The 10,158-nt window shown below is 38.1% G+C and overlaps 1 non-coding gene across 1 annotated transcript; it reads left to right on the forward strand.

Moving 5' to 3' along the window:
- Positions 1-705: 705 nt before the first annotated feature.
- LOC128290927 (small nucleolar RNA R71) lies at positions 706-812 on the forward strand. The gene has a single exon (XR_008280706.1). It is a non-coding gene; the product is annotated as a small nucleolar RNA R71 (small nucleolar RNA).
- The last annotated feature ends 9,346 nt before the right edge of the window (positions 813-10,158 follow it).

Here is a 10,158-nt window from a genome sequence, read left to right on the forward strand (position 1 = left end):
TGGTTCTTAAGTTCATTTGCAAGCCAGCCCATTTGGTTTTCTAGGTTTTTCAATGTAGCTGCTTGGCTTTAGATTAAGGCGTTATTCTTGGCCATGTATGCCTTCAATAGATTTTCTAAGCTATTGGATGGTTCAGCTTGGGTTGGTTTCTAAACTTGTTGGGGAAAACTAGGAGGCTGGGTTGGTCTAGGTTGGGCGTAAGTGTTACTAGTTCCAGCCTCTTAGTTACTCTAAGAATAATTGGGGTGATTTTGCCACGATGGGTTATAAAAATTGGATTGCAGTCCTTGCCTTCCTTGATTTTGGTTCTGGTTACCTATGTAGTACATGGATTCTGGGTTTGATGGACATTCTTTGAACAAATGTCCTTCCCCACATAAACACAGGCTATATTTTCAAATTGGGTTGGTGGCTGTGCTACAAAATTGTTAGACCCATTGAGTAAGATTTTTTAACATTCAAATTGATGATACCTGAGATGCGAGTAAAGTAACAGCGTCTACTTCATGTATTCCAGCAACTCGTCTTCTTGACGTTGCTCGATTGGTAGGCCATTGGTAATTGTTACTGGTAATCCTCTCAATGATTTCATAAGCCTCATTATAAGACTTAGAAAGGAGAGCACCATTAGTAGAAGCGTCCATTACCATCCTTGTTTGAGCATTGAGACCATTATAAAATGTATCAAGTTGGATGCAATGTGAGATTCCATGATGAGGGCACTTTCGTAATAACTCTTTGTATCTTTCCCATGCCTCATACAAGGACTCATCATCCATTTGTTGGAAGGCAGTGATCTCGTTCCTCAACTTAGCATTCTTGCTAGGCGAGAAATACTTTATAAGGAATCTTTCTGCTAACTTTTGCCATGTGGAAATTGAGTTTGGGGGCAATGAGTTCAACCAGGCTCGAGCTCTGTCCCTCAGTGAATATGGGAACAACTTCAATCATAATTCATCTCTAGGTACTCCGGCTAACTTGAAAGAATCGCTCACCCCCATAAACTGTCTTGAGTGTAGGTGAGGATCTTCGGTAGGCATTCCACTGAATTGGCCCACTGTCTGAAGCAACTGGAACATGATTGGCTTTAGCTCAAACTATTGTGCCTGAATTTTGGGTCTCCTAATACCCAAATTAAGATCATTAAATACTATCATGACATACTGTCTTAAAGCTTTATCCCTATCATCAGCAATAAGGATAGGATTTTGAGCAAGATTTGCTCCATTTCCTTAGATCAAATTTTTGAAGTTCATCTCTTCCGTCCTTCTCTGATTTGCTTGTCTTCTTTGCTGTCAGAAAGTTCGTTCAATCTTAGCGTCTACAGGGAGCAGGTCAATAATTTGGTCAATACTCATAAACACCTGAAATAATCATAGAAAAATTAATTAAATTAAAAGTTAAACAAGAAAAATAAGCCAAAATGTAAAATTAACAAATTCACAAATAATGACTTTTAAAACAGTTCCCGGCAACGGTGCCAAAAACTTGAAATGACGGAAATGTGCAATGTACAAAATCGCAACAAGTAATAAAGTGACAAGTAAATTTTGAGTTATCGACCCACAGGGACTGTGAAAAGGATTGTTTATGAATGCTATTTAAAACACTTTGGTGAAGAAAAATATTTTGTTTGGAGAGAGTAATTAAAAACTAAGATTTTAAACTAAGTAAACTAAAGAAATAAATCTCAAATGCACGATTTCAAATTATGATTTAATCAAGATGACATAACTGTGTTAATTTAATTACATTTCTTTAACTTAGAATTATTAAGCTCATGCTTATGCTATTACGAATAAATTCATGATAGCTCGGTAATTTGATAACTTATGAACATATTCACCTACACAAATCCATTCATCTCTTAACATATCCCTATGTTAATTCAAACGATTAAACAAATTTTAATAAGCAAACATGTTATGGCACTTACATACTCATTAAATTGAAGTAATCTCTTACATATCCCTATGTCATTTCAAACTATTAATTAAATATAATAAGCACATAAAAGACTATGTGAGGTAATAAGGTATCCCTACCTTGAAACATTTTAATCACAATAATCTTGCAAGTTATGCAAGGTAAGTGTATCGCTAGATACATTGCTAATTTAAACTTTAGCTACCTTAGAAGAGTAAACATGCACTGATTAAATATTGCATCCATTAATTACAATTTCAATCCGTTTAAGTAATTAATTCATTAGCTACCTCACAATTGTAATGCAAGAATAACTTAGGCATGATTTTACTTAGTCAAGCATTTTACCGAGGCCTATGATAGCATAAACATGATTTTAATAATTTAAGCAGATGAAATGCAATCAAACCAACACGAATTAAATTCAAGCTAAGTTGATTAAATTAACCATTCCAACAACATAAATATTCATAAAATATGTTCATCATAACAACAACAAAAATTAAAGAGATAGGGAACAAGAATCAAATCCGGTGTTTTTTCGTGGCTTGACTAGGTTGCTCCATATTCGTTATTTGTTGTCCTCGTCGATCAAGGCTGCTATGAACACTTCAATGTTGCTTGAAAATGGCTAAAGAATAACCCTTTCCCAAGGGTAGAAATCGGCACAAGAGCAAGGGACTTGAAATGAAAAAATGAGAGGAGAAAGTGAGAGAGGAGAGAAGAGATGTGAATGAATTGAGGTGTGTCTTGAATGATCAAACAAGGGGGTTTTTATAGCTGAATGTGGAAAATAAAATTTGCTAAAAATAGCTGTCAAAGACCCACCCCTTGGTCAGAAATCTATGTGGCAAAGTTAATGGCTTCAACTTTGCTAAATTTGGCTTGGGGCAAATCTTCAAAGCCATCAATTGTGGAGGGGCTTGGATGCAACTTTGACAAGTCTTCAAGAGATTCTTTGCAAGCTTAATTAATCAGATAATAAGCTGATTTGGGTTAGCATTTTGACGATTTTGGGCTGCCCAATCATTGGCCAGTTCAGTTCAATCGGTTTGGTTCAATTGGACCACTTTTTCCATAATTAATTAATAATAATTTATGTAGCCCAAATTAAATTGGTTATAAATTAAAATTAATTATATTATGAATTAATACACATAGTTGGACCGTCTTAGGCTAGAAATTAATTCACCTTGATACTTCAAATTGCTTCTCAGTTTTGTGCTTCTTGCAGTGTCTGCCAAGCCATTTGTCGCCCTTTGTGCAAATATGTCGAAAATAACCAAAATTAATCAAAAATAATTATAAAATTAAATAAATTTCAACATGTTCATATTTTAAGTGCACTTTAATTATTTTATAAAAAATAATTATTTTTCCCCAAGAATTTAACCGAATTCGCATGAATTTAAGTTAAAAAGGGTATGAAAAAGTGTGTAAATTTTTGTGTTTCCAGTAATCCCGAAGGTACTTGGTGTTCAGGCTTCACTTGTTGACAAACTAGACACTTAGAAACAAACTCAGAAATGTCTCTCTTTATCCCCGACCACCAGTACATTTTCTTCAAGTCGTTATACATTTTCACACTACCCGGAGGGATAGACAAACAACTACTATGTGCCTCTCGTAAAATCTTCTGAATAAGCTCACTGTCTTTGGGTACACAAATTTTGTCTCAGAACATCATGCAACCGTCGGTACTAATACTAAACTCTAATTCATTTCCTGTTTCACACTAAGCCTTATTAGCTTGCAATTCCTTATCACCTTTTTGAGCTTCACAAATCTCTCGCAGGAACATCGGTCTAGCTCTCAACTCTTCCAGTACTGAACCATCACTAGACAGGCCAACTAAGCATTCATAGCCCTCAAGGCGAACAATGACTTTCTACTCAAAGCGCTAGTGACTACATTCGCCTTCCCCGGGTGATAGTCTATTATCAACTCATAGTCTTTTATCAGCTTTAACCATCGACGTTGCTGTAAGTTCAACTCCTTTTGAGTTATTAGACATTTTAGCCTTTTATGGTCGGTGAACACCTGGTATTTCTCACCATACAAATGGTGTCTCCAAATATTTAATGCGAACACGATGACTGCTAGCTCCAAATCGTGGGTCGAGTAATTCTTCTCGTGTGGCTTTAGCTGTCTCAAGGCATAGGCTATTACCTTGCCTTATTGCATGAGCACACACCCTAACCCATTCAAGGATGCATCACTATATACCACAAAATCTTTTCTAGGCTCCGGTTGCACTAAAATTGGGGCTTCAGTGAATAAAGCCTTTAGTTTCTCAAAACTCTGTCGGCACTTCTCTGTCCATTCAAACTTGACATCCTTTTGTAGCAACTTTATCATCGGAGTAGCTATCATAGAGAATCCATTCACGAATCTCCTGAAGTACCCAGCTAAACCCAAAAAGCTTCGAACTTCTGTCACATTCCTTGACAGTTTCCACTCAACAATAGCCGAGATCTTGCTTGGGTCAACTCTAATCCCATCTCCCGACATGATATGTACCAAGAATCTGACCTCTTAAAGCCAAAATTCACTCTTACTGAACTTGGCATATAGCTTCTTATCTCTCAAGGTTTGTAAACCGTTCTCAGATGCTCTGCGTGTTCATTCTCATCACGTGAGTAAATCAATATATCATCGATAAAGACCACCATGAACTTATCCAAATACAGTTGAAAAATGCGGTTTATCAAATCCATAAATACCGCAGGGGCATTTTTTAAACTGAAGGGCATAATAAGAAACTCGTAGTGCCCATACCTCCTTCGAAATGCGGTTTTTGGTACATCTTGTTCCTTAACCCTTAGTTGGTAGTAGGCAGATCTTAAGTCAATCTTAGAAAACACGGTGATTCCTTTCAACTGATCGAAAAAATCATGATCGAAAACACGTTGGTTCCCTTCAACAGTCACCTTGTTTAGCTGTCGGTAGTCTATGCACAATCTCATCGACCCATCCTTTTTCTTTACAAATAGCACTGGGGCACCTCACGGAGAAAAACTCAGTCTTGCAAAACCCTTGTCAGTTAACTCTTGTAGTTTAACTTTTAAACCCTTCAACTTCGTAGGAGCCATCCTATACGGAGCAATCGAGTTGGGTGTCGTACCAGGGACTAACTCATTCCAAATTCAACTTCCCTCACGGGAGGTAATCCGGGTAATTCTTCCGGAAACATATCTGTAAACTAGCAAACTACTAGTACTGATTCAATCTTCGTCTCAGACGCTTGAGTATTTAGTTCAAAAGCGAGATAAGCCTCATATCCTTTTCTCAAATATCTCACTACTGACGAAGTTGATATCACTATAGGCAAGTTATCTGTTCTACCTGATTCAACTCGAAGAACATCCCCGCTTTCACACTTCAACTCAATAGCTTTTCTCCTACAGTCTACTACAGCTCTATGCAAAGTCAACCAATCCATCCCAAGAATTACATCGAATTCATTAAATGGAAATAACATCAAGTTAGCAGGAAAACAATGACCTCTAATTGTCAAAGGACAATTTTTACACACTTGGTCAACTAGCACATGTCTACCTAAAGGGTTGGACACTTTTACCACAAATTTAGTGGACTCTACTAGCATGTTCATACGGGGTATCAATTCTATACAAATATAAGAGTGGGTAGACCCCGGATCAATTAAAGCAACAACAGGTATATCATGGATAGAAAAGGCGCTCGTGATCACATCGGGAGACTCTGCCTCTTCACGGGCATGTATAGCATACGTCGTTGCAGGCGCTTTGCCCTCGGACCTCACAGCAGCATCTCTAGGTGTACCTCTACTGCTAACTCCACTCCCTGAGTTCTTATGTAGTCTATCTCTTGAAGGAGCGCTACCCGATCTCACGCTTTGATTCTTATTTTTTTCGACCATCTTGGGACAGCTACGAATAAAATGGTCCAACGACCCACATTTAAAACATCCTCTTTCATTTCCTAGGCATTCATCGAAATGAAGTCTACCGCACTGCGAACATTCTGGTCTATTCGGGCGAGCACACCAACACTCGCAATAGAAGTAGTTTGGGCTTTTGTGACCACATACTGCTTATTCTTGCTCTTGTTCGAGAACCCCACTGACGTGTTTGATTGAGTAGGAAACTCTCTCGATCTCTTAGATGAGGTCTACTATGACCTCCCCATCTGTCTTTTCCTTGAGTCTCGGGACTCGATATCTGCTTTCCTCTTCTATTTGGCGAACTCCTTGACCTTGCAAGCTCTTTCAACCAGCATTGCAAACTCCCTCAACTCTAGAATACCAACTAATAAATGAACGTTTTCATTCAGACCATCTTCAAACCTCTTACACATGATGGCCTCTGTAAATACACATTTTTACATATATTTGCTGAGCTTCACGAACTCGAGTTCATATTCTATAACTGTTATATTGCCTTGCTTTAGCTCTAAAAATTCTTTCCTTTTCTGGTCTATAAACCTTTAGCTAATGTACTTTTTCCGGAACTCTTCCTGGAAGAATTCCCAAGTTATCCTCTCTTTCGGTACAATAGACACGAGGATATTCCACCATTGGTAGGCCGAGTCTCGTAGGAATAACACTGTGTATTTCACGCACTCCTCAGGCATGCACGATAGCTCATCAAATACCCTAATGATATTTTCCAACCAGAACTCTGCTATTTCTGGGTTATCATCAATATTAGCCCAAAATTCCTCAGCCCTTGTTTTCTTATTTTATCTACCGAGGGTTTCTCTCTCCCAACCAAATCTACTCCTTGCAGAGTTACAGGGGCATACTGAGGAATCGGAGGAGGTGGGGGAGGTAGAGTGTTCGGATTCGCACGAAAAAACTCTGTGTACCAAACATCCATCATGTAGAGGTAAGCTTCTCTAGCCCCTTCACCCTGACTCATTGTCACGGGCCCACTATCCACAGGAGCAGTCCCTTCAGCGGGAGCCGACGCATTACTTTACACGTCATCCACCGTAGCTACGTCAGGATCCATTTACTATAAAAACACAAATTATCTCGTGAGGAGTTGTCACACTATCAATATACAATTATGGCATGTATAGCTAGACTCGTACGCAAGCTAGGTTAGTCCTAGAATTGACTAAATCATAGCTCTGATACCACTAAATGTAGCACCCCAGACTTGTGCCCTACCCTAGGACGGGATACGCGGCGTTACTAAACTTTAACACATGCACACAGTCATTTCCAAGTCATCAAGACTTGATAAAATTTAAAACTTTTTCGAACTTTGTTTAATCTTCTTAATACGAGTCTACAAGGCCTCAAACATTCATTAGAAACCACTTGAAACCAACTCGGGTCCTTAAACTGACTTAATAAAAATGATTCTTGAAACAGGGCACACGCCCGTATGGAAGGGCAACACGCCCGTATAGTCATTATAACATGGCCGTGTTGATAGCCCGTGAGATACATTCGACCTAAGTACCTAGGGACACGCCCGTGTCCATGTCTGTGTGAATTAAATTCTAAATTCGAACCTACAGGGGTTTTCACACGGCCTGACACACGCCCGTGTCCCTAACACGGCCATGACATGCCTATGTCTAAAAACTTTGACATTATGTTTCTGACATCAGCATCTAATAAGGGGTACACAGACAAGGTACACGCTCGTGGGCAGAGGCCGTGTCCTCCACACGGTTGAGACACATGGCCGTGTCTCTGCCTGTGTGTTTACTACCATGCATTCTGACTTGAAAGTTTTACATGTAGGGGATACACGGTTGAAAAACATGCCCATGGGGCTGACTGTGTGTCACACACAGCCTAGACAGACGCCCGTGTGTCTACCCGTATAGATGATATAAGGCTATCTACCAAGCCTTTTGCCACCCTAAAAAAAAATCTAACACCAACCAACATATCAAATGTCTAACTTATCATGATTTCTCAACCATAAAGCATAGCTAAGGTCTATATATATATTTCATATATTCAACAATGCCAACAATTTCACATTCATGAAAGACTATCTTGCATTCATATAATAACTTTCAATATTAGCAATTTACCATGACCTTATACAAAATGAATCAAATACTGAAGTGAGCCAACACATTTGTTCAATTGACATTGACATAAAACTCAAAAGTCAAGATCCTACAGATGCCATAATCAAAACAAAGTATCTAACTATACCAAGTGTTTCAGATGATAGTGTGACTGGCTTCTCTGATGTGAGCGATGATCCTCAAACTACTTTGCCCTCACTAAAAGAAAATGAAAAGGAAATAGGGTAAGCGTAAAGCTTAGTAAGTTGCATGAAAATAAATATCAGCTAAACATTATAAAACAATATGCTCATAACCTTTCATAGCTTATTCATGAATACCATAAATAGACGAATGTACAACTTACTCATCGTCATCCATTACATTTCATATTTCATATATTTAGCCCACATTTCATACATTTCGAATAGGTACCTGTACCACTCATCACATAATCATAACTTTTCTCATCTCGATATAAATCATAAATCTTTCGTTGAACCATTTGGAATTCTACCGGATATTCAATAGCTCTAACATGGGTTAAGATGCCGACGCCATGTCCCAGATAAGGTCTTACACTGGGTCTCATCTATCGGTGTTGATGCCATGTCCCAAACAGGTCTTACACTGACACACAACAAGCTGACGCCATGTCCCAGATAAGTCTTACACTAGCTTGTATATCGCGAGGCCGATGCATGTCCCAAACATGTCTTACATTGGCTTAAATATCTCGAGGCCGAAGCATGTCCTAGACATGTCTTACATTAGCTCTCATATTGTGGCTGATGCATGTCCTAGACATGTCTTACACTAGCTTTCATATTGTGGCTGATGCATGTCCTAGACATGTCTTACACTAGCACACATATCACCCATTATCACGGTACAAATGTTCAAGTCTATTCCAAATGTTCAACAAAAGTCTTTACTATGTAAATTTCTCGGCATGTATTCTCATGTTCAAAATCAAGACAATTCATATCGTATCAAATCAATTACATATCATAAGATATAATTGCATTATTAACATACAACTTACCTCGAATCATAAAATGTAGGCGACTAGTCGGTTTTAGTCTACTTGCTTGGCTTTCGCCTAGTCTAGGTTCGGATGTTGTATTTCTTGAACTAAAATAATAAAAATTCATCCATTTAATCACTAGATAAATTTACTCAATCAACAATTCACATTTTTTGGTAAATTGACCATTTTGCCCCTAGACTTTCACAAAATGTCCATTTACCCTTAGGCCCAGAAATCGATTTTTATCGAATTTCCTCGTTAGTCAAACCTAACCGACCATTTATCTCTCTTATGACAATCCCAAATTCCCAATATTTCACAACATTACTATCTATTTTACAAACTTCACAAAATGGTCCTATTAGGGTTTTCATGAGAGGTCCTAGCACAAAAATTGTTTATTTCACAACCATGATTCATTTTCTTCCATAAAATTTCAGAAAAAAAACATGAACACTCTCATGGTAAAACCCTAGACTTTCAACCATTTTGCAAAATAGTCCCCTCATTTAAAAGCTCATGCTATAAGGGTTCTAAAAATACAAAAATCATAAAGAAAGACCATTAAAATCACTTACTTGAGGGGGTTACAAGTTGCTGAAATTTTCAAGCTTTCAAACCCTTACAATGGCTGAATTTTCGGTGTAGAAGAAATGATGAAAAGGGATGATATCATCTTTCTATTATTTTATTTCTGTTTGGTCAAATAAGTCACCAAACTTTACCTAATATTTGACTATGTTAATTTCCTTGTCTCATGGCCGGCCAAGCCTCTCTAAAGGGTCTAATTGCCCTTTAAAGACCTGCAATTTAGGTTCTCTTGACACCCTTAGTTATCAAAATAGGACTTTTTCACTTTATGCGATTTAGTCCTATTTCGCAATTAAGCTCACAAATGCTAAAATTAATTCACCAAAATTTTCATGCACTATTATAATCAGGCTATAACACCAAAATAATAATAAAATAGTTTCTCTGACCCCGGATTGGTGGTCTCAAAGCCACTAGTCTGGCTAAGCCCAAAATCTAGTTGTTACACAAATTGCCATATAACATGACTGTGTGTCACACACGGCTGAGACACACGCCCGTGTCTCTGCCTGTATGGACAAAAATAGGCTATTTACCAAGCCAATTTGCCACCCAAATTTGTGCTCACCTACATCAATTCAATGACACCAATA

The sequence above is a fragment of the Gossypium arboreum genome, chromosome 3 (genome assembly GCF_025698485.1).
Source record: "Gossypium arboreum isolate Shixiya-1 chromosome 3, ASM2569848v2, whole genome shotgun sequence".
In the NCBI taxonomy this organism is placed as follows: Eukaryota; Viridiplantae; Streptophyta; class Magnoliopsida; order Malvales; family Malvaceae; genus Gossypium; species Gossypium arboreum.